The following is a 26,191-nucleotide window of genomic DNA, read 5'->3' as shown; positions in this document are numbered from 1 at the left end:
TGGCCTGACCCCAGAGAAAATAGCTAAGAACGACTGGGAACTGAAGATAATTTATACTCTTCAGAAGATCCGCTGGGCGGCCACAAAGAACAGGTAGCCCTTGGGCCCCGGGGCCTGGACATTGGCGTTGGGACCTTGAGTGTGTGAGGGGCCTCACAGGATGGCAGGCCCACCTAGCCAACTCTGTGTTTAATAGTTTGCTTAGTTATTTACACCTATTGGAGATAAACAATACTCTTGGATAAGACCAAATCTAAACACCAAAGAACGTTCAAAGTAAGAAAGGCAGTCAGGGAGCCCCAGGTTCTAGCTCCAGCTCTGTCACTGTGTGACCTTGGGCCTCAGTTTCCTCATCTGTAAGTTGGGGAGGTTGTAGATACTCCTTCAGATCTCCTTCAGCTCAAACACCCTGTGGCTCTCTTCAGCCTGACAAATGTTTTCTGGCAGGAAGGAGAGGCTGCCCAGAGCTTTTCTCTCAGACAGCCAATGAGAACATTCTTTCCTGTGCCCACATATGGAAGCAATTTCTAGATTATCCAAGGCACTTGTGCTGCTGAGCTCAAACCAAAACAGAGGAGCTCAGTGGTGGAAAGTGGAAAAAGAGAAAAATCTGCATGCGTTTTCTTAACCACCATGCCCTTTCATATCTGGAATCCCCCATGCAGTTTGCTTTTCTGTGCTATCTCATGGGTGTGCCAGTGAGCTTGGGGTATTTCACAGATAAAATCCTGATAAAAACAAAACTAGTATTGAGCTCAGGGCTTCTCCCCTGAGGCCAAGAGCCCTCTGCCTTTCTGCCCTGGAAGCTTTAAGGCTGGGGAGGAACAGGAATTCCTGAGTGTTTTAGTCCCATATTTATTGTAATCTTTCTCACTGGTCTGTTAAAATGAGGACTCTTAATGGCTGCCTTAGTCAAAAGTTGAATTGGGAAACATTAGTCAAGCACTTTGAAGGGGAAAATGTTTTATTAGTTCCTTCTCTGCCAAGTGAAGCCTTTACTAACGTTCCTCCTCTGAACTCCTCGGGGGTTTTGGTAGCAGTTGGACCAGTAACTCTTGAAAACTGGAGGCATTTACTCCTAAATTCAGGTCAGGAGAGTGGCATTTTCTAGAGCACGACCTTATTCATAAAGCACGACCTTATTCTGTGGCCTTGGTCCTCACCACTGGTCCTAAGGACCTTATTTCCTCCATCCCACTTTTCACTTCTGACCGTCATTTTTGGGAAAGGAGGTTAGTGAAAAGGGCATGTTTACCAAGAAATGCTTTTTGTTCGCTTTTCAGTCTGTCTCTAACTTCTCTCCTGCCTAACCCCCCACTGCCATTAACATTTAAAAGTGAATTTGTAAAGCAGTGTTCTTCCTAGAAATGCTATCTGAGTAATGAGAGATCTGTAAACATTTAGCAGTGCTTGTTGCATCAAGTGTTCTCACAGATCCAAGGTATCCCCTTCCAAATACTTTCTGGAAAAATCTCTCCAAATCAAGATAGTAGGCTGATAAATGTCAAAGAATCTTAGCAGGGACCATATTCTTTTTGTTTTGTTGCTGGATCTCCAGTGCAGAACCTTCTGGTTGAAGCGGCCCTCTTATTACCTTCAGAGAGAGCGTGCTCATGACTCTGGTTGCTTCATGCGGGATTGCTGCTGCAGAGAGCTAGAAATCCAACATGACAGGAAGATAGAAACACTTATCGGAACCTCACATGTCTGGTCGCCCTGTTTCAGGACGCTCAGATTAGCTCTATTTGGAATTCCATACATGGATTTTCCTCCTGGTTTCTTGCCTGTTTTAAAGCAGCTAAACTTTGCTGCTCTTTTTTTTTAAATTTTCAGTTTCAGGTGTACAAAACAATGTAATAGTTAGACATTTCACTCCGCACAAAGTGGTAACCCCCCCCTCCCCCAATCTGTTGCCCCTCTTTTGCCGCTCTGTAGAACCGTAACCAGGAATGTTTCTTTTAAGCCCCATCTCTGTAATACTCTGTGCTAGATTCTCTTCAATGCTAGTCAAAGAAAAGTTCCACCAACCCACGCCTCTTGTCTGCTAGGTGCAAAGTGTCTGAATTACCAATCCCAGAGAAGAGGTACCAAATGCAGGCCTGTTCTGCCATGGAGATATACAGTATGAACTTGGGGCCCACTTAGGTGCTCTGTGCCATCCAAGGAGCTGCAGCTCCCTGCTCTGCTGAGAAGACGGAGGCCATTCACTTTGTCTGTCTTCCCCTCGAGGCCCTCCCGTCTTCTCCAGGGCAGGCTGCACACCTGCCTCAGGTTTCTAAAGCAACTACAGCCACACCCACCCAGACACTGGGCTCCCACTGACCAGTCAGTGGAACCTACCTCTCCAAGGCAGTCACCCCCAAACCTCCTCAGTCCTCCGCAAACTGCTGCTGCCTCATCTACTCACTCACCAAACGTGTATGAAGTGCTTACTATTGAGGCTTGCTTAAGGCAAGGTCCCTTGCTCTGTGGAGTTGATGTTCTAGAAGGGAGAAACAGGTAGTAAACAAGCAAATAAACAATTACTTAGATAAATTAGCTCATAGTTAATTAATACTTAGATTAATTACTTAGATAATGAATTAATAGTAATAAGGGCTGTGGAAAAGGCTGACGGGATGATGGGATAAAGGTCGTGGGGATACTACTTGAAATACAGCTGTCAAGGGAAGCTTATGAGAGTTGAGAGATGAATGACAAGGAGCCCGTGGGTATCTGAGAAGTGTGCCTCAGGCAAAGAGAATGTCAAATGTAAAGGCCCTGAGATGAGAACAGGCTGGACAAGTCCCAAGAAAAGAAAGGGAGAGCGTGGCTGTGCGGTGGAGGCAAAGGACGAAGTAAAAAATGTAGGCATCAGCCGGGTGCTCTGTAAGGACTTACCTCTAGTTTAATAGGGATTCAGTCAGTGGATATCTCCGATGTGTGTTTTAATGAAATCACGCTTGCTTCCATCCCATCTCTGCCCCATTCGGAGCTCACGGCCTCACACCCTAACCCATCTCTGCTTGTCCTATCAGGTTGCCCTCAGCTCTGCCTGCTGCACTCTGCCCCTCCCATTCCAGCTGCCCGAACCCCAGCTGATCCGCCAGCTATGCCCTGGGGTTTGAAGGATGGGTGGGTCAGTCAGCCCGAGCTGGACTGCAGCACTAGGCAAAGAGCAGAGCAGGATGCTTACGAGGCTCTGAGACCCTGGGCAGGCTCCTTGCCCTTCTGACTTCAGTTCCCACCTCCGTTCCGGTGCTCTCCAGCTGTAAGCTTCAGTGAGCGATGCCATCATCACAGTAACTATTTATCAGGCACTTGCTCTGTGCACTCACTCCTCAATGAGCGTGGCACTGTTGTTATCCCCATTTTATAGTGTAGGAAACTGAGGCACGGAGAGGTGAAGTAACTTACTTGTCCAGAGTCCCCAGCTAGAATGTGGTTGAGCCAGGATTCAAAGCAGACAGCCCAGTAGCCCCATCTGATAGCTCTAAATCACTACACTCTACTGTGACATGCAGGGGGAATGGCTGTCCCTTCCCACCCCTGACAGTCCTGCATGAGGTCCTTTTCCAGATTTCTCAGGCCAGAGGACGGCCCTCATCTGGGGCCCGGGCGCTCCCCGCAGATGCACTCTGCCTCAAGCAGTGAGCAGACCTGTTAAGTTCACCACGTTAGGATGGCAACTCCACCATCAGCTCAGCCAGCGCTGGCTGTCCTCCCCAGGACAAACCAACAATCCTTTTCCAGTCCACGTTTCAGAACCTCTACTCTGGGAACATCCACTACCTGCCAAGCAAAGGTCGGTAATAAAAGGAGGCACAAATGTTTATGGAGCACTTCCTATGTACCTGGATCTCTTTTTGTTATTCTTATTTTCCCAACGAAGAAACTGAAGCACAACATTTAGGTGGCCTGCTTAAGGTCACAGAGCTAATAAATGGTAGAACCGGGATTTGAACCTGGGCAGGCTGGCTCTGGAGGCCATTTCAAATACACTTTAATGCGGAAGAAGAATCCACCCCTGTGGTTTCCATGTGATGGTCTATGTTCCAGTCCTTGTAGCCACAGGATGGTCTGTTTTATTAACACAGGACAGACTATAAATATTTGAAGACAGTTATCACATCTCTCTTGGTTCCAAACCACGACACCAGGCTCTCAGGGAGCAGTTCTACCCTGGGTCTCCCAATTCCTCCCAGAAAAGCACGAGTACTTTATCATTTTCCATTCAAACCCAGACACTTGTGAGAGGCAAGGGAGCACTAGTAATGATGCTGGGGCAACAGGCATGCTTGGGGATTGTCCTGGGCAGCCCAGCATGTGGTTCGCCCGACGCCCAGCCATGGTAGAAATGCCACCACTCGGAACGCCTTCTGCAGACTGCGTTCAAGTGGGTTATGGGAAAGTGGAGCTGACTCTACACAGGTACATTATTGATGAGAGTTAGGTTTTAGGAGCCTGCCATTAGTCCAACTTCTCGGAGTGGAAAAGTGCTGGATGAACGGTCAAGTCCCACAATGTGAGACTAATGGGAACTTAGATGAGTCACCTCCTAGGTCAAGTTCTCAATTTTCTCGTCTGTGAACTAGAGGTTGGGAATCCGGAAGTCCCCTCTAGTTCTAAAACCCTGATCCTGGGTCAGCCATCCTGACGCCAGCCACAGTCTCGCCCTCACGTGGAAGCCACGAACAAGGAACTTGGTGTTTTTAATCCATTTTTTTTGTGTTTAGCAGCTCTTCTACCAGCATTACTTGCCAAACGCTAGAGATAGAGTTTTAGAATGCCAGCAGGCTCCCCTCATCTAGCCTGCTTTTGGGGCGTTGGTGAAATTGTGCCGAGCGCTAAGTCTCTTCCTTAAATACTGCTTTTTCTCTGCGACAGCCACGGATTTTGTTGATGTACACACACAGCAAACAAAAACAGCCTCCTTTGAAAGTACCTGTTGACTTATTAGGAATTTCTTTTTTCAAAAAACTTTACCTTTTGTATTTCCTAAAACTAGTATCTGTGAAATAATTTCAAAGTGTTTTCACGTAGTTTATCTCATTCGCTTCTCAAAATGACCATGTAAAGTGGGTATTATCTTTGTTTCTATATTGAAACAGAGGCTCAAGGAGATCAAAGGACGTGTCAGATTACGTAGCTACGTAGTGGTGGGATTACACCTCAGATTCAGGTCTGCAGGAACCTCAGCCAATAGTCTTTGTACCGCACCAGTAGTTTTCAGTTTGTTTGTGATTTTTAAGCAGAGAACTCATTTTTTTCAAACAGAAACAAAGCTTTTCCAGATGAAGCAGGGTGTACCTGCCGTATGGGGTCCTCTGAGAGGGGCTCCATGGCGCCTGCAGCCTCCCACAGAACACGATTTGAATAGCCCTGCACTTTTCCAAGGTGCCTCACACTGGTTTGCCCATTTCAAGGATATAGGGTGCTTATAGGATTCTGCACAATTTCGTTCTGCATGAACCTGTGGCATTTCATAAACTTCACTATGATTCTAAGTCACTTGGTCAAACCATCATGGGGCTTATGTCAGTGGCATGAACACGGTCCGTGCTAGGAGCTGTCTCCCTCCTCCTCCCTTGTCTCCTCTACCCTGTGAGGCTCAGTTATGACTCTCTCTACCCTGTTTTCCCACTTTGCCCTGCCGAATCCCAGGCCCACCGGTACCATTAACAGAATCATGTGTCCTTTCTGGATATTACTTGCCTGCCTTCATCATTCTGTTTTGCCCATTTCAAGGATATAGGGTGCTTATAGGACCCTATATCCAACCAATAGACACTTATTAAATACCTACTAAGTAAAACCATGTGAAAAGGCCCAGCGTAGCGACTGGCATGTAAGGAGCATGAGACCCCATCCCCACGACAAAGCACAGTGCCCCTTCATTTCCTTGTGTCTGAGATGATTAGCTTCACCAAGAGAATCTCCCCAAAACCTCTTGGTTTTATGCCAGCCTTTTCCCTAGAAGGTAAACACGAGGTGCTTGGCTCATTTTCACTGCCTGTGTGTCCTGTCCTCTCCCACAAACTGCAGTCTATGCTTTCACCAGAAGTTACTCCACACACGAGGAAAAATTAAAGAACAGCTTTTCCATTCTCGGGTTTTGGGGTCCCAGGAAGCAGCCAAGTGGCATCCATTGAAAGAGCTCCCTTATCTAGGGAAGAAAAAAAAAGAAGGGAAATATTTCCCATTCTTAAGTCTAGATTTTGCTCTCTCAGCCATTTGAAAGGGGTTCATGCTCAGTCTCACCAACTGACAGGACACTGACATTTTTGCTTAAGGGTCTGTTTCTCTCGTAGAGTGTCTGGAGCTTTGCAAACACTGGGAACTTCTCTTTCTAAACATGCAGCAGTCATGCTGCCAAATTTTTCCTACATCTATTTCTTTACTTGGATCTCCATTATATAAGATTTATTAATTGGAGATAGTTTTGAAAGACATGATGTATTCCCAAAAATACATTGATAATTTTACCTACAAGTGACCATTCAGAAAATTCAAAGCATTAGTCCAGTATAAATGGTTAGGCAATATTCTTGGCATTCTTCTTTTTGATTTTTACAAAAGACAGATACTTTGCTTAGACTATAGTTTTTATATAATGATCCTTTTTCTTTCTGAAAGAACAGCAATTATTAGAATTAGCAATCCAAAATTGCACAAAGCCACTATAAATGTAGCAGCGTTTCTCCCTATTCTGCAAATGTACATGGGGTTTTAAGAACAATCTAGCCATGTCCTGGATTGTATAACACTGTGTGTCAGCTGTCTCCATGGAACATCAATATTGTGTGTGATTGATTGGATGCCTGTGCTAAAGACGTGGGTGGCTGTTTATTTCTACTAGTCATTTTAATCCACTAGTCAAACTTGGCATTCTCTTCTTTGGGTGACTTTTCACACCAAACTGAACATTTGTGGGAGTTCCAACTAAGCCAGGAGTCCCCACAATGTTCCAGTCCCACCCCTCCCCCCAGTACAACAGCCCCCACGTCCTCATCCACCGCTGTGGCTCTACACTGCTGATGAGTAAGAGGAAATGGAACAGCAGTATGGGATGGCCATAGCTAGTTTCCGTTTATGTGTTAATGCTCGCATAGCAGCTTTGATTGGACTCCTTAACTTTAATGTCAAACCAGGAATCCTTTTTTTTTTTTTTTTTTTTTTTTAATAAAATATGGTCGGAAAATCTTTTCATTGGAAAATGTCTTAGAACCAAAGAAAATGGTAGAGGAAAATTGTGCTGTATTGAAAATGGAAGCTGGTGTTATATAGAATTCCCTTATATCCTTTTAATTCTGTTGCTATTTTCTTGGATCTGCCTGTTAGAAATACAGACTTGTTTTTGCATGAAGTTTATTCTGTGAAATAATTCCTTATTCCCTTTATTCATATATTTCGTTTATTGCAGTTAAATGTTGCTATGTAATAAATGACTTACATAGTGGCTTAAGCCCAAAATTTAGTGACTTAAAACAACAATCATTTAATTGCTTGTAAGTCTGCTATCTGGGCTGGGCTCGTCTGGGCAGCTCTTTTGCTGTTCTTGCTTTAACCAGACTGGGGCTGTATTCAGAGGCCAGGTTAGTGGGGGCAAGATGTAGCTGGGAAGCAGGGGTGGCTGGGCTTTTCTTTTTTCTCCCTGTAGTATCAGGACCTCTCACTCTCCAGTGGCCTCTTCATGAGGTTTTTCCACATGGTTTCTTCAGCAGTGTTGCCGGACTTTTTATGTGGTGGTTAGGATCACAAAAGCAGAAACTGCCAGGTCTTCTTGAGGCTCAGGCTCAAGACTAGCAGAGTGTCACTTCGGTAGCTTCCTTTTGGTTAAAGCAAGTCACAGGTACAGCCCAGTTCAAGGGAGGGGCCTATGCAAGGTGTGAATACCAGAAGGCATGTTTCATTGGAGGCCACCAATGAACAGACTACCCCACAGTTATTCTTCAATCAAATACTTACCAAGGGCATGTCGTGCACCAGGCAGTAAGTATGCAATGGTGAACAAGCAATGCATGGGCCCTGCACTTACGGAGTTTATATTCTGTGGGTACACAGGAAGTTAGAAGGCAGAAAAGTACTACTATGCTGGGTAGTGAGTGCTGGGCCGGGAGGCGTGCTAGGTGCCCTGGCAACATGCCTGGACTTCAGGGAAGGATAGAGGAGTCCCTCCTGTGGAGCTGGGCAAAGAGGGTTGCCGGCAAAAGAATAGCATGCTCCCAGGCCAAGAGCCAAGAGGCCCTTCCATGGAACTGAAAGAAGTTGTGTGTGGCTAGAGAGCAGAGTGTAGAGAGCAGATTTGCATAGTGTGTTTGGTGGGGGGGGGGGGGAGAGGAGGAGTCACACCTAGGGTTTGCAAAATTGAAGGCTGGAGAGGTAAGCAGGAGTCTCCACATATTGAGGGCCTGATAAATCGTGTTAAGATTAGACTTGATCTCAGTCATGATGGGAAGAGGGTTTTAAGCAGATCTACCTTTCAGAGAGATCACAGCTACAGCACGTTGCGAATGAAGGGACCTGGGCCTAGAGCACCCCAGGAAACTATTTCAGGCCAGACAAGGGAGAGTGGTAGATGGCCAAGGGGATGGAGTCTAGAGGTCGAAGGAGGTAGAATCTTTAAATCTTGGCGGTTGATTGATTGCTTATGGGTGTGAATGAGAGAGAAGAGGCTAGAGTGACCCTCAGGTTGTTGGCTTGGGCAGTTAGTGATGGTCTCATCTGCTCCAGTAGGAAACCCTGGAAGAGAAGCAGGATCCCACGAGGGGAGGCTGGAAGTACCAAGGAGAACCAACTGGAATGTGCCAAGTTTGATTCTTTTGGGCTTTAGTTCACTGCAAACCTTTTCCAAAGTAATATGTTGTGAGATCCTTAGGTGCGTCTTAACAAGTCTCTCACACACTTTGTTCCATTCTACTTCTCCCCTGCTTTCCTGCACAGAAGAGTAGAATGGCCAGGTCTGAGGCAGTAATGTCCAGTGATGTCACCTTCTTGGACCTTTCACTTTGAGGGCAGTGGGTTGGAGACACTGATGGAAAGTTATAGGATTTGGGATTGGTGGCTTGCTGAGGGCAACACCGGTTTGAGAAGTGCAAAGGCAAGGGGATTTGGGAAGAAATGGAAAAAAAGAAGAGGAAAAAAAAGAACCAAACCAGTTAGAAGAAAGTTAAGGAATAACTGAAAACATCATCAAAGTAAGGAAAATGAGCTATCCATCTGAGGAGAAGAAAGGAACAGACTAGAAGAGGCAAAGAGAAACGTATGGCTCCACAGGCTCCATCTCTGTCATGGAAGACTCTAGAATCTTTTTCTTTCATGCCTCTTTTCTACATCTATATTCGTAAATAAGCCTTTTTTTCTGAAAGCCTCAGTGGGCCTTTAGATAAGTGTTCTTGTTGTACAAGAAATGAGCAGTTAATGCATTGAGGTAATCTCCAGTCCTTTTGGTCAAAGGAAAGGAACTCTAAGAAAAGGACATACAAACCATTAAAGTGAACTTTTTTTAAAAAAATTGTCTCTTCCCAAGTGATCTGACAGAGAAATATCTGTAGCCTGAAAGAATGGAGAGAGAGCATGTCCCCATAATCAATTTTTAATAAACATAAATGGTATAATAAATTATGCATGAAGGAATGGTATAAAGCATTAAACAATGAAGGATAAATAATTTAAATGATTAAAAACTGCCTCCGTCTTATGTTTGATGTATGAGAACTCTTTGAATTTTCAAGGAAATAGAGGGGGATTTTTTTAAAGGGGATTTTTCAAAACAGATTTTTACAGTGAAAATCATGTGGTCTGCCCAGAGAGGTTGTCGAGCACAGAAATGCCAACTTCCGTGATGCTATGTCTTGTGCCTCTCTGGTAAGTCTGAGTAGTGCCTTGCTGCTGGATGCTGTTGTATTCTATCCAGAGATCAGTGATGGAAGCACTGCCCATCTTCTAGAAGGCTGAGGCTCGAGATCTCTTTTGGAGTTTCTAGAGAAACATTGTCAGGGCACAGGGGTATAGTGACCACTGTTTCTTATACAGTCTTAAACTTCCAGGATTGCTGGGTAAGAGGGACTGTCCATGCATATTCACTGCCGTGCATAAACTCCTATTTCTATCTCAAAATTAGAGTAGCTGGATGGGTTACAACCAAAGAAGTGTCAGCATCCCTCCTTCTTGGGGGCCACTCACTGTGGTTGAGGGGAGCCACATCCATTAAAAGCACCGTATTGTCGTGCAGTGGCTAAGACCATAGGTATTGGGATCAAACCTGTCTAGGTGTGAACCCACTCTTTACCTCTCACTAACTTTGTCACCTTTGTTATTAATTAGCCTCCCTGAAGTTCAAATTCCTTATTTGTAAAATGGGTTCAGTAGTATCCCAAGGACTGTTGAGCATTAAATAAGATAAAATGCCAATAGCTTAGCTCAGTGTATGGAGCCCAGTGTATGGAGTAAATGCTCAATAAATATTTATTATTAACTACAGAATTACAACCAGGACAAAAAACCATAAACCTAAGAAATAGCCACCACCTAATCTAAATTAAAGATCATAAACTGTGGTCTAAGAGCCAATTCTGGAAAATGCAGTATTTTTTTTTTAAATTGCATCAAATACCTTAAGGCAAAGGCACATGTGCTCCAGATAACCCCAGCCCCCAATATTTCCGCTGGCTTACCTCAGCCCACTTTTACTTCTTCACCTGCCTAGCTCTGATAGGAGTTTGAGTTTGCTACCTCAAGCTGAATTGTTAGTTCTATAAAGTTAAGTTGTTTTCCCCTAAGTTTCCTAGCTCCGCAAATGTTTAATTGGGGTACTTGATAGCCTTAATAGAGATGGGGCAGGCGGGCAGGGGGAATCATTTTTTTCCCAACTGAATAATTTTGATAAAATTAAAGGCCAAACATGCCAACAGATCTTCTGCCAGTTGTTTACTTTGTCATTATTCCAAATTAATATTCACCTAACACCAATGTAGGCATTATATTGGAACTATAACCTCTCATAATTCAGAAGCTGATTATCTAGAAATATAATTGCAGCCATTTATGGTTGATATTCTGTAAACGTACATAAAAGTTCAAGTTGAAAATATTGGTGCACCAGACAGTTGGAAACTGAAGACTCACTTTGAGTGTTTGAAAGCATGGCTGCAAATAGATTAACACTTCTCCTAATGAGAGAAATGTCCCTTTTCTTTGAATTTGGTGGGTGAGAAAGATTGTGACTACTTTGACCAAGAAAATACAACAGAAGTAGCCCCACGTAACTTCTAAGGCTAGGTCATACAAGGCCATGCTTCTGCCTGTTCTTTGGGAACACTTGCTTTTGGAGACTTGAGCCACCAACTAAGAAGTCCAACGAGGTGCTGGAAAGGCCACATGTACGTGCTCTGGTGGACAGTCTTGGTTGAGCCCATCATTTAATCTTCCCAACCTTGCCTCAGACATAAATGAAGAAACCATCTTGGCAGTGCAGCACCAGTATTCTAGCTCCCAGTTTATCGATGATCCTAGCTTAGACCACAGATGTTATGGAACAGAGAAGACTGGTCTCTACCATGACATTTCTGAATTCCTGACTCACAGAATCCATGAGGATAATGAAATGGTTGTTTTACGCAGATAAGTTTTGGAGTTGTTATGCAGCAGTAGGTAACTGGAGGACTCACCCAGGAAGGTTGCCTGGCTTTATATCTTGGGTAGTTATCATATAACACGTGTTTATAAGATTCTGACTTAGTAAGAACAACCTGGTCCCATCAAAGTGTGCCATATCACTGCTAGTTTTTTTCCATACAAGATAAACATGGGAGATTAGCTAATCAGTTTACACCTATTTGTTGAACTGTGACCCAGGGTGAAAGGCAACAAACCAAGCTCTTTGGCAATTTTATAATTTGCTTGGAAGGGTGTGTTACTATTGTTTTTCATATTGTAGTAATTCTGTATCACTACCTCTGAAGTAGAAATAACAGCTTTCCTCAATGATGATGAATTAAACAGTGCATTAAAAGGCACTTAGGGTTTGTTTGTTTTTTAAAAAAGATAAAACTTTTGATACACATAAACACTTAATGTAATAATTATTTTAGGTTAATGGATAATGCTAATAATTTGTGCTATTAAGAGCATTTGCAAAGTAATCTGAGCATATATAGGAAGATTAGACTGTTAGAGCCTGAGGCAACTAGTGCTTTAGAAGCAGCTGAACTGTAATAACAGTCTTAGTACTTCCCTTTGAAATCAGTTTAATGGTCTTTTTTATGAACAGATAATTCAATCTGAATTTTCAAATTGGGGCATGGCAGATCATAGGGCAAGTCTCTTCTGAGAGGTCATGTAGAGAAATCTTTATTTCCAATCGCTGCCTTTTCAGCCAGCTATCAACATAGAATGCCAGCACCCTATTGATCAAACGTAATGGTTCTAGGTCAGGGTTAGCACTAATCCATAGCACATGTGATGTCAGTCAGTTAGGCTGTCTCTGTACACATAAGTTCACCATGGTGTTGGTTTCATACAAGCTGTGTGGCGATCACACATGAGTTCTCATGGCATTTGGGCATTTCTCACTGCCTATCATTCTGAAGAGAGCGCATGGGCACATGAAACCAGAACCCAGGTCCCCAGCATAGGTGTGACTGAAGATAGACTGGGCGCTTTCTATTTGTCAAGGACTTCCTGTCTTGTTGAGAATCTTTTCTGTTAAAAATATTGTCAAGAGGCGTGCTGTTTATGTGTAACCCTAAAAAGAAAGCTGAAAAGCTAAAGCGAGTTCATCCTTTTTGAGAAGAGCATTTGGGATGGCATTATAATTCCGTGAAAGAAAGTCCAGGAAACATCTCAATATACAGGAGATTGTAGAAGGGCGGACAAAGGGAGGTTTATATCCAGTTTCGACCTTAAGATCTACAAGTTATTAGACAGGTTAAGTTAGAATCTGAATCCACGTTTTTTCTTTTTTAAAAAAAAGATTTTATTGGGGAAGGACTTTATTGGGAAACAGCGTGTACTTCCAGGCCTTTTTTCCAGGTCAAGTTGTTGTGCTTTCAATCTTAGTTGTGGAGGGTGCCGTTCAGCTTCAAGTTGTCCTTTCAGTCTTAGTTGTGGAGGGCGCAGCTCAGCTCCAGGTCCAGTTGCTGTTGCTAGTTGCAGGGGGCACGGCCCACCATCCCTTGCAGGAGCCAACCAGCAACCCTGTGGTTGAGAGGACACACTCCAACCAACTGAGCCATCCGGGAGCTCAGTGGCAGCTCAACTCAAGGTGCCGTGTTCAATCTTAGTTGCAGGGGGCGCTGCCCACCATCCCTTGCGGGACTCGAGGAATTGAACTGGCAACCTTGTGGTTGAGAGCCCATACTCCAACCAACTGAGCCGTCCGGGAGGCAGCTCAGCTCAAGGTGCCCTGTTCAATCTTAGTTGAAGGGGGTGGAGCCCACCATCCTCGTGTTTTTTCTTTTGAAGCTCTTATATACTTTGTGCATACACAGAGTGGGCCGTTTACAAAACTGGTGAACTGGACTGTGGATTTGAGAATTAGAGTCCCCTGTTCTTCGTTGTTGGAAGGCAGTAATCTTTCATTCGTTCAGTAGACACCTGAAAGCTCCTTTCTCCCTCCCAGGAGGAGATAGACGTGTAAAGGAGTGGTGTAGTGGACCCCCTGTGCAATGGCGTGAGGGGACATGGCTCTGCCTGGGAGGATCCGGCAGGAAGAGGCTGACCCCTGAACCAAGACCAAGATTGGCATCACAGGACACAGAACATGTCTCCCTGAGGTGCTATTGCCATAAGTTCAATCTCTACTGAAGAGATGTACTGAGAGATGGAAAGTATTTATTTGTTTTGCTACATATTGTTCCAGATGTTTTTAAAGGGGTGATAAAGCAGACTGTGGTGGGGAGCATGTCAGGTGAGGGCTGGGTTGTTCTAGTAGCACATTCTCATGTGTGAAGATAATTCACTCAGCTCTGGGTGTGTCTACCCACTCCTCTTTTCCTTTATAAGGGTCAGTAATGCTCCAAATTTCCTGTCTCCTTCAGAGAAACATGAAACTGTCACAGGTGTTGGACACAATAAAAGGGTTCTGTTCCCCCCCAAAAAATCTGTCTCAAATCTTTACTTCATCAACTTGGTAGAAGGAGAACATGGGGGAGGGACTGCCCAGAGCAAATGGTGATTTAACTGAGCCTAAAGTCACTGCCGCAGCAGAGTTTCTGAGCTACCGGTGCCAGGACGGGAAGAACCAAGTTGAGATAAAGGCTGATCTGGTCGAGTACAGTGCAGTGAAGTTAGGGTTTACTATTGTAGCTAAGATAGAAATTCCATCTATTTAGAATTACTCTTGCTCACTATTTCCTTGGTCGACCTCCAGAGGAAGTGACTGGCTGCCATTTATAGGCTCTGGCATGTGAAAAATATGTTTTTGGTTTTGTTTTTTAAATTTTTTTATTGGGGGCTATTGGGGAACAGTGTTTTTTTCCAGGACCCATCAGTCGTTGTCCTTCAATCTAGTTGTGGAGGGCGCAGCACAGCTCCAAGTCGCCATTTTCAATCTTAGTTGCAGGGGCGCAGCCCATCATCCCTTGTGGGAATTGAACCCGCAACCTTGTTGTGGAGAGCTCGTGCTTTAACCAACTGAGCCATATGTATTTTTAAAGATTGGAATCACACCGTGTGGCTGGAGAGAACTGCAGGTTCATGTCTCTCATCTCAGGATACTCTGGGGCACACTCATTGTGCAGAATGGTGGGGGAAATGGCTGTCACTGTTTAAATTATTTTCTGTCTTTCCCTTCAAGCATAAAGAGTTGGAATAACATAAGTAACACATGCCTGTTATGCAACAGCACAGATGAGAAACGAAATCCCAAGGTGTGTCAGTTCACAATTTGCACAGTTTGGTTGGGGGTTCCTGGATTGATTGATTTACAATTTGGGTAGTGCAAGACAGTTTATCGTGAACAACAACCCAGGGTGGTAATGGTGTTGCTTTGCTTTGTTTGTTTGTTTTTGTAATCTTAAATCCTTGTCTTTAATCAAGCTAGATGAATTTTATTTTAAGCAGAATTTATATGTTTAGTTGTACATGTAGTAGCATACTACTTGTCACAACTTATCTGCCCCCTCCATATTCTTTATTGCATAGGAAGGCTTCCCACCTATAAAGTCTAGTCACTAAAAATTTCAGCATGCTTTGATGAATATTACAGTTCATGATGGTAATTTTTCCAAAAAAAGGAAATATAGTTTATTAGAAACAAAAACCATAATCAGCTCATTGTAATGTTCCATCAACTCCTGTTATGCTTTCACTTCTATCAGTGTTATTAATAATCCCCAGTGTCTCTAGGATTAAAATGCAGTTAATATAAATTGGTCAAGAAACATGTATCCATAAACACACTTACGGTGTTAGATACAGGAATGTTTGATCATTTCTGTACATAAATTTATCTTGGAAGTTAATTGATGGATATTATGTTCCTTTCAGTACTTGAGAGTTATGCAACAGTAACACAGTAAATAGCACCTAGTTTTATTTTAGGTACTTCCCAGGGCACCAACTTTATTTCTAGAAGTTGCTTGAGGGCAAAGAAAATAATAGACACTGATATACAAAATGACTGACATACAAAATTTAGAATGACTGTGAGTAATTAATAAAATATTGAGAGATGTTTATCTTTTGAAAGTCTACCTCATTTACAGAATCATGTGATTCAGCCTATTTACAGCCACTTCAAAATCCAAATCATAATCCAAAAAAATATATGATAAACACACGTGGTTGGGTTTGACGTTGCTCAGCTGGATATGATTCACACACAAATTGTAACCTGAATAAATCCTGAGAACCCACATGGTCCAGATTCTGCTTGGAATCTCATTCAAAGAAAATATCGGGGTGGCCGGTTAGCTCAGTTGGTTAGAGTGTGGTGCTCTTAACAACAAGTTTGCTGGTTCGTTCCCCAAATGGGCCACAGTGAGCTGCGCCCTCCACAACTAGATTGAAACAACTACTTGACTTGGAGCTGATGGGTCCTGGAAAAACACACTTTAAAAAAAAGAAAAAAGAAAGTCAGAAAGCCTTGAAGAATAACATGTCTCTTTAATCTAAGTTTTTCTGAAAGGTATGCAAATAGGCAATTAACTAGGTGTTCTCTTGGTCCATGTTATGTATGTATGTGTGGAAAACACAAATCCTGAATCAGAGCCGCTAATCTGCATACTACCATTCATGATCTCTCTCAACACCCTTGGCACACTTTTCAATTGTTTACATTGCTTTATATTCTATTCTTTATTCAACCTAAAAGGAGCAACACATGTGGGAGAGAGCCTTGGTTCTTAGTACTGTCTGCCACCTCTGGAGTTTTGTTTTTATGAGTCTTCTTAAAACTCATCCTGGGTGAACAACTAGACTTTCTGTGTGTCCCTAGCCAGTCTTTTTATGAACAAGGAAATTTACCATATGCTTTCAGTGTTTTGATCAATAACAAAGATGAATGAGGGGGCCTCATTATTTGGAATTCAACTGCATGATATCAGAAAGGGCTAGTTTGGTTGTTGGCATCAGGCCCTGTAGTATGCCAAAGAAGAATGACCCTGCTAGGACTCTGACTTTGAAGACAGCTGGCCAGAAGACTTGATAATTCTGGCTTAGATTACATTACAATGGCATAAAGAAATGTACCAGAGCGCAGTGTATCAGCAACAGAACTTTCTTGACCTTTCATCTTCCCTTTAGCTGCTCCAAGGGCTCAGAAATATGGAGCATAGTGTCTTTTTGCATGATTGCTAATGAGGAAAGCCTTTGGCATGACGTAATGCTCCAAAAATCCCCCAGGTTCAGTATAGAAACAATTACTCTGGGGTCTGACTGGCCTGTTTGACCTACGTCGTAGTCGTGAAGCACTGACTGCCAAGGGTGTGCCTCAGTAAGTTCCCCCTTGCACACCACGCATATGTGCCTCAGTAAGTTCCCCCTTGCACACCACGCATATGTGCCTCACTGAGTTCCCCCTTGCACACCATGCATATGTGCCTCACTAAGTTCCCCCTTGCACACCATTCATAAAATATGGTGTGCATGGATTTAAGTTTCTCTCAGACAGAACAAGCAGACAGTTTCGGTGTACCCTGGAAATGACACTGGTCTTGGAGTCAAAAGCCTGGGGTTTAAATCCCAGATCTATCACTTATTTACTTGCTTGAACAAATCTCTTCAACTCTTAGAGACTTATTCTTCCCTTTTATATTATGAGAGTGATTAAAAATAATGTTGAACTCATAAAATGTTTATGTGGCTAAATTAAAATTTTAAAATATGTTATGTTGGAACAGAAACATTCTTTTAAGGTATTGTATCACTTCTTCTTTGTGGTCCAAACCAGGTTCTCAGTTCAGTAAACTGAGAGTTACTGGCAGGTCTTCAAACAGATGCTATGCCTTTATCTCTGTTCCCTCCCTCCCACTACCCTGGGATTCTCCATGAAAAACTAAATATGGAATTTTAATGTTAACCTTCATTAAAATACATAAAACATACAAATACACACAGACAATATCTACTTAGGTATTTTATGGCCAGAATTTCCCCCATCACTTCTGCTCTGATATCAAAGCTTTAGAAAAGTGGAAACTACCTTGTTCTTTCGGGGGAAAGAAAGTGTGGTTTCTTGTTGATTCTTATGCTTTCATAACTACACGTTAGGAAACTCAGAATTCTAGTCTCTTAGCAGGTCTAGCAACATTATTTTCTCATTTGAATTCCTCAACTCTTTAGAGGATAAGTTTACATTCTTATGATCTGACAGTCAAGCTCTTACCTAATTCTAGAATTGATTTCTTAGCTGATGCTGACTTCTAGTGACTGGAAGTGAGGTAGCAGGAAACCCACCCTACCAGCCTCCCTTCTGCAGAGCCTTCTACAGATTTCCAGAGCACCTGTGTGTCTCAGACTCCAAAATGTGCAGAAGCATTCCCTCGGGATGTAACGTCCTGGCTACGTCCCAGCCACTGGGTTCTTGGCTGCTCCCTTACTCTACACTTACCCACATGATTTGTGAGCACGTTAGCCAGTCCTCCTCATAGGAAGAGGGGAGTAAGTGAGGAAACCTGGAAGGGTTTAGAAGGGTTTCTGATACCTGTGTAATGTCATCCCCTGCTCCCTCCCCCACAACTTACTGTTATTGACACGAACCTACCATTAAATTTCCCAAAACAGTGAACTGACCATTGAACGGGGTCCTACTATATAGTTCTCTTATCTTCACTAAGAAAGGTCACATGTATTTGATCTTTAGAAAAAAGTATAGGTAGTATTTCTAAACCATTAGATATTAAAACATACACACACAGAGCCATCAGCAGAGGGTGCTAAAATAATAAAAAGCATAGCCAATGAGCAAAAATCAAGAAAAGGGAAATAACGAGGAAAATAATATAACAATACATATGATAGAATGACAGGAATAAGACATATAACAGTAAATGTGACTAAATGTGAACCCTTCAATTCCTCTAATGAAATCAATGACTCTCAGATTAAAAAAATAATCTAGCTATATGCTGTCTTCAGGAGTCATATGTATACTAAAACTACACAGAAAGGAAGGAAAGAAAGGAAGAAGTTGGTGAATGCTAACAAAACAAAAATAGGGATGGTAATATTAATATTAAAAAGTATAGGATGAATGTAAAAAGAAACGTTAAACAAGACATAAAAGAATAAGAGAAGTCAAACAAGAAGATTCAGTAATAATGAACCTTCGTGCACTGAACATCTTAGCACTGGATTATAGAAAGCGAAATTTGTTAAAAAAAAACAAAAACACAAGTAAAAGAATGCACATAAAAATATAAATGAATAATTTAAAAACAAAGTTTCTATACTCATAGGGGGAGACTGTAACAAAATGCTTTCAGAATTTGATGAAGTAGACAAAGATACGTAGGAATGGAAGATTTGAATAACATCATTATCATTATTGACCTAACCCAACAAATAGGAAATACACACAGTTTTTTAAAATACCAAAGAGCATTTACAAAAACCAGTGAAATAGTAGACCACAAAGAAACTTTTCAATTAACCAAAAAGTAGCCATACTGGCCACATATGACAATAACATAGCATTGAAAGTTAACAGAAGATGGCCCCTGTCCCCACTTCCGTCCAAGCACTCGGAAACTAAAGTATGATCCTTTTAAATCTTGAGTCATAAAGGAAATCACTACTGAAGCTATAGACTATTTTAAAATTACCAATGAGACTACAATGCATCGAAATATGTGGGCTAGGACTAAATATATACTTAGATAAACAGATAAGGCTTTTATTTAAAAGGACTGAAAAGAAACAAAATACGCTTGTAATTTAAGAAGCTAATAAATGAAAAAACAAAATAAAACATGACAAAGTAGGGAAGGAGGGAAATGAGAACAGTAAATTACTTACCTTTATTAGAAAAATTATGAATTTTTAAAATAAATTAGAAAAAAAAAAGATTGGCAGTCAGGCAAAGTGTAGGGTTTATGAGAAAGCTGCTGGAATGAGCTGGAAAGCTGAATTAATGAGATAAAAGACAGTGTCCCTGCCCTTCATTGCCACTTAGGTTTGGTTGGGGTGAAAAGCATGCAGAAAATAATTAGAGAACAGGACTATACTTGATAAAGTGCCTGTTTATGAGTTATAAGTGTTAAACCTGCCGACCACAGAGAGCCGCAGTAGGTTCCGAGTCTCTGGTGTCAGGCAGAGACGAGGCCTTGGACAGGTTATTTAACTTTTCTAACTTGGTTACCTTATCTGTAAAGTGGAGATCACAGTACCTACCTCACAGGATTGCAGGAAAAATTAAACAAATGGATGCATGTAAAGCACTTAGCTCAGTGCTTGGCATATGGTAAGGGCTTGGTCAATGGTTTCCTTGAAAAAAAACAAAAAAAAATCAGTGCAGCATCTCTTCCAGTCTCTTCTGGATGCTGGTGAGATGATTAGGGCACTGTCAGTATCTAAGTACATTTTACACAGGAGTGAGACAAAAAATAGTGTTTAGAGTAGCCAAGTTCTGCCTATCTGGATGAAAAGATTGGATATTATGTCTATGACCATTTGTGAAATATGCCTATGGTGAATGGTTGAACAAGTCTCTGTCCATTAAGAGAAAATTTCAGTAAAACATGATGCTCCCCAAGTATTAATAGCAGTGGTTCTTGAGCTGGAAGGAAGGTGCTGGCCACAGAGAAAGAAATAACCAGTTCTGCCAATCTGCAGTCAGTTGGCTCCACTGTAGGAAAGGCAGAATCAAGGAGTCCTTCCTGATCTGTAAACAGTTCTATCCCTCATCAACAGGAGTGAAACATCATTCTCACAACCCTTCAGTGTCAGCATTAGTCTCCTTGGGCACGATGACAGATTTATGAGAGCTTGAAGAAGTAAACATAAAAGGAGTCAGATAATAAACCCAGGAAAAATAATTGAAAATAATTTAACACCACCCTCCTTTATCTATATTTAGGACTTGATAAGAATTTGTGGTTTGAGGTAAAGTTAGAATGTCTGGGAGTACGTAAGACTCATGGGGTGTTTTAATGTCTGTAGATGCAACACATCAAACCACTTTAATCAAAATATGTGTTCAGTAGGGGGAAAAAAATCAGTGAAAGTAATTCAATTATGTCTATGGTCCAAACAAGAGCTAATTGACTGTTCTACTTCCTCCGTTCCTAAGATGTACCATCACATTAATGACAGGTAAGGGAGTGGGGGGAAAGGCAGGATATTAAATGTACCTTTTGATTCCAGGAATATTTAAATATGAAGGGGAAAAAAACTCTACCAACAGAAACATGCATCTTGGAATTAAGGAATTTCAGAATTTCACTCAATTGATGTTTTGGTGTCTTCTTGCTGGTAGAGGCTAGGTAGGACTAATTTTATGAAAGCAGTAAAAATAAAATTTTTTTGTATTAATACATGTGGCAGAACTAATGAAAATTGAAGGCAAAGAAAAATTATCTCAGGCCCATAGATTGGTTTTCTTTTTTCCCTTGTAGGACATAAAAATCATGGACAGTTATGTATTATGTATGAGCCTGGAACATCTTGTAGTGCCAGAAAAAAGGAAGCGCTCAAAAGCAAAAAACAAAACTGATAGAAGTAGGTCAAAGAAGCACAGGAACCAACTGAAAGAGCTCCCAGTGGCCAAAGGTGGAACAATTTGAGTCACAAAATAAAGTAGGGTTGAATTATAACCCAAAGTATAAATAAATATCTTTGAAGTTATACTGGTGTAAATAAAAGATTGAATAAATTAATAAATGGGCAAAAGAGACAAATCTTCCATGCAGAAGAATTCCAAATAATTTATATAGATACTCCAACCTCAAGGTTTTCCTTCCAAAGTATACAATATGGAAAGGGGGTGGACAACTTTACAGTGGAGAAACCTGACAAACACCTCAAGTGATCAAAGCCGACATCAACAATATTCAGTTGCGTTGGCAGTATATATTTGCTTGATATGATATGATTAAAATGGCACTTTACCTCTGTGGTCTTACTCCAAATAACCCATAACTCCAGTCTTAATGATGAAAAAAACATCAGACAAATCCCAATTGTGGGACATTTTACAAAATGCCTAAAAACTGTCAGGGTGATCAAAACCAAGGAAGTGTCTCAATCGAGGAGTCTAACAAGACATGATGACTAAATGTAATATGATGTCCTGGATGGATCCTAGGACAGAAAAAGGACAGGAGGGGAAAACTAAGGAAATCTAAATAAACTATGCGGTTTAGTTCATAATAATATATCAATATTGGTTTGTTAAATGTTACTTATATGTCATTCTAAATGTAAGATTTTAATAATGGGGAGACTGGGTGCATAAAGGATGGGAACACTGCACTATCTTCTTGATTTTTCTATAAATCTACAGCTGTTCTAAAAAAATAAAGTCTATTAAAATTTTTTAAATGCCTAAACAGAAAAGAATTTATGGACAGGAGGCCAGGTTAGGGATTTCAAAGGAAAATTATAAAGCATTTTAAGACCTTTAAAAATTCCACACAGCATGGCTTAAGTAGAACATATGTAACTGCTTAAATGGAAAATGGAACTGGCAGCTTAACGCAGAATGTGACACTTCGAAATACATTCAAATGGAGAGTTATTCTTATCTGTCATCTATATAGCGTTTTGTTTTTTCAAGATGACAGAGTTTTACCATTACTTGCATTTTAAAGCTAAGGCCATGCTTATATCCATCTTGACTCAACTGGCTAATCTAACTGTACAGTTCAATCATAAAACCAGCCATCAACTATCAGAATGGTAAAATAGTTATACATGTTTTCAAAGCCAGAAATGCAATCATGTGGTGAGACTTCAGGGTTTTACTGTTGTCCAAAGTTCTGACTCTCAGGACTCATTTCCTTACTTGGTATTCTCACATGGAAAACTTCACTTGGGAATTATAGGGTGATATTTTCAAGACTTGGAACAGTGAGTTTGTCTACAGTTACCTTTCTAAAAAAAACAAACAAAAAATCCCTTTGAATGCATTTTAAAAAATTATGCCAGGGTAGCCAAATAGAAACAACTTGGGGTTTCTGCACTGAGTCAAATTGTACAAATTGCAGAATATTTTCCTCAGTCCAGGACATCGTTTTACTCCCACACACCACTTCCTACATCCACCAATTCCAGTATGTTTGGACCTCCAGAGCTAAAGGAATTATACAAGGAAAGAGGAAAGCACTGCGCACAGGAACAAGAAAAAAATGGCACCCCTGGGTTTCTTGCTTGGTCCTGCCTCAGCTCTTCTCCTTCTGCCCCCTGTTCGGGACACATCTGGGCTCTCTCCTGGTGCTCTTGCCAGGCCAGCATCAGCCACCACCACCACCACAAACACACACACACACACACACACACACACACACACACACCATCATCCCACAGAAGATGTCAGTGCCAGCCCTTTGAGGGGAAACCAAAAGGCTGGCATAGTTTGGAGACCAGCAGGGGGGAAATATCTGCCAGCTATTTAGTCCTGGGAGGCAAAGTACTGGGACTTTGCTTGCTGAACCAAGAATCAGGGCACACCGTCTGACAGCAGGATGGAATAGGCTGGATGTAAACTTGAGACCATCCCAGGAAATTTAGGGTGAGTGGCCCTTGTCACTGCAGGATCCAGAAATGTGAGCTGAGCCCTGGGGAACCTCTCTCAGCGGTCAGAGGCATGTGATAAGATCGGTAGCGCCCTCCAGAGACCAGGCTGGGCACATCCTGGGCGCAGCACCAGGGCCGCCCTTCCTCAGCGTCCCGAAGGCGTCAGCACTGGGGCCCTGTCCTGACCACAGGAGAGCACCCAGTTCCTCTCAGCTGCCGCCTGAGAGGGGGCAACTCTGGGGTTCAAGAATCTCTGTGTCTCCCTTTCCTCTTTCCTTCGTTGTGGAGTCAGAAGTACCAGGAGTTCAGACATTCCCCTCCATCTCTCCCAGGCTTCCCTTCTCTGTACCTGTGCGCTAGGGGGACGCCGAAAACCACACTTTGGGGAGACAACCATTTCTTTAGACACAAGGTTACCCCAGTGTGAAGCAAGCAGCGAGACAATCTTATCACATGCCTCTGACCGCTGAGAGAGGCGAGTCAAAGAAGGTGCAGTGAGGAAGTATAATGTCACATGCAACACTGAACAGGAAACTGGCTAGAAGATAGCAGGGGAACTTGAGAACGTGGTCGTTTTCAGCGGATTAAAACAACACAGGTTAGTGCTTTTTTCTCCCCCTGAAAAATCTTCCATAGCCACTCTAAAATACTAACTAGTTCTCCTTCTTAAACTGTCTTTATTTTTGTAATGTGAGGAAATCGCTCTGGCTTTGAATGTAAGAGCCAGTGCATAACTGGTAACCACACTCTGTTAGAGGAACAAACATCCAGCCATTATTGTGAAAATGAAATTAGAATCTCTTGCTTCCCTGTTTAGAGCTTTTATGCCTTTAAAAAACAAACTTGCAGAGGTGCATTAAATGACTTCTTTCGTGGAATTCAACTAAGCCTCTCCTCATGTTCACCTATTAGCATAAATCTGAGCCAGGACAAATCAGCTTGTGTTTGCAGGCAGACGCGGGGTGTTCAAAGGGCAGCAGAAAATACAGGAATATGATGTGGAAAAACATACTGCAAGGCTGTATGCAGGGGATTGTCGTTTCCATGTACTTTTCATATGGTAAAATGAATCTTTTGGCTCGAATTTCATGTTAAAATAATTTCTCATATCTTTATAAATTCTTATTCTTAAGTTCCCTTTTCTATTTTCCCACCCTCTTCCTTCCTTCTTTTCTTTCTGTCTTTTACCAACATAAAATGGGGGTAGAGATGAAGGGCGAGGGGGCAGCGTGAATGTGAGATGAGCCAGTCCCCTGCTTGCACCCGAGTTTAAGGAGGAACTCCACCTGCAGCCATAGCTGTGCAGGGCCCGAAGAAGCCATGAGGTCTGACTGACTGGAGCATCGAGTCTTACTTAGCCTGTGCTTCCTCTAACGGAAGATTTGACAAGTCTAGAGAAGAGGCAGAGACATGGTCAAAGGTTTGGAAAGCAGAGCCCAGAAACAGCGAAAGGGCCCAAGATCATTCATGCTGGAGCCAATGAGGGACAGTTTAATAAAGAACTTCAAGTCAATAAAAGGCTCTTGCACAAGGACCTGCTCCTTTCAGGCCTGTATGAAGAAGGAAAATGCCTCAAATCTGAGTTAGAAGAGGGAAGTTACTATATTTTTGGACTGTTACTAAACGTTAGAACAGGTTAATCAGAGAGGTTGCTGAGCTCTTTTCTGGACATTTTAAAAAACAAACTAGATTTCTTCTGTGACTGTGAATGTGTTCGTAGAGACAGGGAGAGTAATGAAGAGAAGAGACGAGAATTGGTAGGTTTTTGTGTCATCTCTTCATTCCAGCCCAGAGTGTTCCATAGTCTCTGTACTGAAAAACAAAACGACAGAGGGGTGAGGCGTGAGTGGACTCATGTGTTGTTTATAGCCCAATCACACAAAATAACCAGGACAGTGATGAATGAGAAAAAAATCATTGTTGATTTTATCTTCAGATCTCCACATTTTTTCACTCATTTTTTACTACCATGTTGTGCAAGAAAATGGAGAGGAAGCTAACAGAATAAGGGAGGATTCTAAGTTGGGGATCTCGGCCCAAGTGGTTTCAGAAATCCTGTACAGGCTCTGACAGAGGCAGCCCACGCTCCCATGGGGGTAGGGGTGGCAAGGAGATTGGACTTGACTGCTGTTTGGAGACTTCTGCACAAATAAATGCCTGGAGGAGACACACGGGGGAACTGCAGAGGGCAGGCCTATCGCACATGGCACCAGGAATGCCCCCGAGCACCAGGAAGAGGCTTACAATTCAGGGGTGGCCGGTCATCCCTAGAAGGAGCTCCTTTTTAGGTTTTGGTTTGCTTTTTTCATTGGTCATAGAGCTTTGTTGTTCAAGGATTTTTGTATTTTGCTAATCTGCTCATAGTAGAAAAGGGTTTTCTATTTTGTTAAAATACTTTCCAGATGGGCCTGACCTCTTTTTTGTAAATGCGTGTTTCCAAAAGCTGTATGCATTTCTTCTGGGGGGCGTGTGTTCTGTCCCTGCCATTTCTCATCTTCAGCTTTCCACTTTCCCTGTGTCCCTTTGTGTTTGATATTGGGGGGAAGTTTATCCGTTTACAAAGTGTCATTATTATGCAAGGCCTCTGATCCCCAATCCTGGAAGTGATTCTGCAAAAACAAAAAAAAAGAGGAAGACATGGAATGGGTGAAGGTGGTAGATCATGTTGGATGGTGGAAAGCACCTGGAATATTAATCTAGCATGTAAGTTTTCGACAGGAATTACTTCAAGGTGAACACTGAGTTCACTTTGAAGGTCAAAAGTAGAAAGAAATCAATGGTCACCTTTTATCTGGAGAAAAAATAGTGAATTTTACGGGGAGGGACTGCATGGGCATGTTCCTGAATTCTCTAAATAAGAAGAGGAAGGGGGCTGACTTTGCAAATCCCTCTTCTCCTGGACCCTGACAAATAGACAAGCCTGTCCTCCCCCCAACCCCAGAAAACACAGAGTAACCCTTCAAAGTCAGCATCCACCGATGTTTATGTGGCCTGGGTTTCACAGGGATGAAATGGTGAGATATACAAAACACGCATG

The 26,191-nt window shown here is 42.3% G+C and overlaps 1 protein-coding gene across 2 annotated transcripts in view; it reads left to right on the top strand.

Annotated features, from left to right (window-relative positions):
* Window positions 1–26,191, top strand: part of WIPF1 (WAS/WASL interacting protein family member 1) — a 110,573-nt gene that overhangs the window by 17,717 nt on the left and 66,665 nt on the right. The window contains exon 1 of one of the 2 annotated variants that reach the window (XM_019727474.3): window positions 23,596–23,752. The exons of the other annotated variant lie outside the window; for it this stretch is intronic. The gene's annotated coding sequence lies outside the window, so the exon portion shown is untranslated. Of the gene's footprint in view, window positions 1–23,595; window positions 23,753–26,191 lie in introns of those variants that run through there. 2 annotated transcript variants of the gene reach the window in all.

The sequence above is a fragment of the Rhinolophus sinicus genome, chromosome 17 (assembly GCF_057876585.1).
Source record: "Rhinolophus sinicus isolate RSI-liver-muscle chromosome 17, RSI-T2T, whole genome shotgun sequence".
Classification (NCBI taxonomy): Eukaryota; Metazoa; Chordata; class Mammalia; order Chiroptera; family Rhinolophidae; genus Rhinolophus; species Rhinolophus sinicus.
The sequence above is the reverse complement of the archived record's forward strand: the minus strand, read 5'-3'. Positions and strand labels throughout refer to the sequence as shown.